The sequence below is a fragment of the Grus americana genome, chromosome 1, assembly GCF_028858705.1.
Source record: "Grus americana isolate bGruAme1 chromosome 1, bGruAme1.mat, whole genome shotgun sequence".
NCBI classification, from domain to species: Eukaryota; Metazoa; Chordata; class Aves; order Gruiformes; family Gruidae; genus Grus; species Grus americana.
Window position 1 is genome coordinate 139,010,531 of NC_072852.1, and position 3,605 is coordinate 139,014,135.

Here is a 3,605-nt window from a genome sequence, read left to right on the forward strand (position 1 = left end):
AATGAATGGGAATGGCCACGGCCATGTGGTGACCCACTCTTGTGCACAAAATTCTGAGCACCGCTTGGTCCTATTACAATCACAGATGTCTCTACAGAAATGACATCACTCCAAACATATTGGTGACAGTCCCGCTGACAAAGGCCTCATGCTTGTGATAGCCTGGACACACCCTTGCGGATGGGACTGCCTCTCCAGTCTGCCCTGTCTTCTTCAGCATTGTGCGTGTTCATTTGTGTAAGAGTTTGGGACAGTCTTAACACAGATCTAAGGCTTGAGTGCATGAGACGATAGAAAACTTTCTTTTGCCCTTTACTTCAGAGACATTTAAAACTCAATATAACAAAACATTATCATAGAATGATAGACTGGTTTGGATTGGAAGGGACCTCAAAGACCACCTAGTTCCAATCCCCCTGCCATGGGCAGGGACACCCTCCACTAGACCACATTGCCCAAAGCCCCATCCAACCTGGCCTTGAACACTTCCAGGGATGGGGCATCCACAGCTTCACTGGGCATTCAAGATGTTGCAATCAACAATTTTGTAATCATCAGTCATTATAGCAATGGAATTCAAGAGGCAGTGAGAGACATTTTTCCAACACCAAATTATCACAATTTAGGCAAGGAAAAAGAGTAACTACGCTATGTTTCCCTAAATCCCCTGTCACGGTGGTTTGGGTTGTGGCCAGTCAATTCATTTAAGCATACTGTGTGAATCTGAACAGGGTTGCAGGCCCATCTTTAGGAAGAATTTTTTTGTTTCTTTAAGTAAAATTTTGGTTTCAGTGCATTAGAAAGACACATTATTGTGGCAAATTGTTAGTGTCCTTCATTCGTCTGTTTTTCAGAGAGTTATAATGTTGCATGCAGGTAATTACACCTAGCTATTCTCCCCCTTTATGATTCACTAGTTCCTGCACTACTTTCTTGTTGCAAACCTACATGTTTTACAGATGGTAGTTAGCTAGATTTCATATCATTTCTTTGTATTAATTTCAAGTCTTTCTTTCCATTTTCTGTACGGTGAAACTGTAAACATCTTTCATTTTACACCAATTTTAGATCTAATAAAAACATGGAGCAAAAAGGCTATTGTTATAAAATTAATGAAAAGAGATCTCCCTGTAGATAGCAATGAAGTGGAAGAAATTAACATAAAACTCTCATGAAAAGAATAATTTTACTGTACAAAACATCAATTTTTCAGCACCTATAATTGTAATAGCACTTCAGAGTACAAGCCCAAAGAGTTTACTATTTCATTTCAGATGCGCTGCAATGTAGAGCTTGCTTCCAAGAGGAAAAGGTTTTTGAGGGATGCACTTAGGTGACATGTTACTCACTGATGCCAGGGGGGTCAGGTTGCACGCTGGAGTTCAGCAGCCTGTCGGCTTTTTGCAGATAAGCTCTGTTGGAAAAATTGAATTTTAGGTTGCTAATCTTTGCCTTGCTCTGCCACGGCAGTAATAATGTAGCACACCTGGATAACATTTTGAGAGATGAAGAATAATGAAGAAGCAGAAATGAAGGGTGAATTTTTCTGAGCTGCGGACAGATCTGATATCAAACAGAACATTTCCCAGCTCTTTAGGGGAGGTGTGGGACGGTGACAGAGCAAGCACTGGCCTATCAAGCACCTCTGCTCTTTTGGTAGGAACACACCTTAAAAATCACTTTAATAATCTCCAGTGTCTACATCCTCAGCCCTTGTTGCCACAGTCTCCAAAAAGAGCGAGCAGCTGATACTGGGAGTTGTTAGGAGTGCATGGCTAACCTACGAGAATAAGAGGAGATTAAAGGGCAACCTAAGACTGTTTGCTCAGTCAGAATCTCTGTTGATGACAAACAGGAGTTTTTGCCTATGTGAGGCCATCAGGATTTGGCCTAGTAAAAAAATTAAGTGGGTGAGATCAGAATCCACTCCCAGCTACACAGCAGTAAATTCAGAGTAACTTTATTCACGGACATCATTGGGGCTGCTCTGGATTTACACCAACTTCAGTGAGAGCTTATAATGGTCTACTGAGAATTTAAACTTCATGCCTGATTGTGCAAGAGTGAGAACTGGCCGAGTTATGCAGAGCTTGGCGCAGACAATTGTGTCCAAAGATAACACTGCAGAGGAGCTTTTTGCCGCCGTTCTTATTGTGCTTCTTGCACTATTAAACTCTGCTCCTGTTCCAAATGTATCTGTAAGAATGAGACTTGCAACTACAAATGGACTATAAATTATTTATTGTTCCTGAGCTTATTCTCAGGATAATATCCAAGGGCCCATAGTTATTAATTCAGCGTATTCCATGGATGGGCTAGATGACCCACCAGGCTCTTCAAATACCAATTTGTTCATTCCTAGTATCTATTATAGCAAAGTCAGGATACAGGATAGTCCTTAATATATTATCATAACACTTTGTATTAGTGTGTTAAATACTTCCTTAGTAAGAGGGCACACTACCTCTGCTTCCCATGCTTGAAGATAAATCCTCCAAAAGTTTTTGAAAATCACGCTCTCCAAAGAAGAGAAGCAATGAACGACCTATTGGAATCACCTGTATTCTGCAGCTCAGTGCCAGCTGAGGATGTGAGGAATTCAAAATCAAGTCCCTTTTGGCTGGATGTGGACATGCACGTGTGTCATATGAGATGTGAGCCAAGGAAGGGCCATCTAGCGAGGTAGCCTTGTGAAATAAGATAGCCCTATCTCTGTAACATGTGTCTGATTTCCATACATCTATTTTTTCCTCCTGTTATCTCTAATATGTACAGGCAGCTGTAAACTGTCAAACTAGGAATCGGAACAGAAGACTTTTTTTAGACAATGCTACTTGTGCCTTAGAAATTATTATCCTGCATTGAAAACTCGAGTTATATGATTGCTAGCTGATGACCATCAGAATATTACTGCAATCACATGCCAAATTTACATGTGTATTTAGGTATGTATTTCTGACAGGCAAGGCACGAAGAAAATACAGTCAAAAGAAGATAGGCACAGCACCCATTTAGATTTCTTTCTGAATTTCACTAAGCACCTATGTACCTTAGGCAACACCATAAATCCTTTCCCTGACCTGTTCTTAACCATTAAGAGAAAGTATGTTTCCCCTAGGGAACTTAAAGTCTGTATTAATGGACATTCCTGAAGAGGTAGAAAACTGTTGAGATTTCTTCCTACAAAGTCACTCAGATTAAGGATGGGCTACTGGGGACAAGGAGGAAACTGTTCCTCTGTTTTCTTGTTGCAGTGTGGCTCAGCAGTTGACTTGGTTTCCTTAACCAGCTCTGCTTCAATTTCCAGCTTGCATGATACGGTGAAAAGTTTGCTTTTATTTTAATAAATATTTTCTTTGAGAAAAATTACTCTTGGCTCAAATTCCAGTCCTTTGCATTCTGAAGCAGCAATTAAGCAATTAAATTAAAGCCTGTAAATAGCAAATGTTTCCATTATAAAACCACTAGCAGCTCCACCTCTTTAAAAAGCGCGATAAAAATGCCTCAGAAATTCTTTGAAATCAGATCTCTGACAAGTATCTAATCTTCATCTTTAAGATAGTGGGAAGAACAGAGGTTATGTAAAATCCATGTATTCCTTCCAA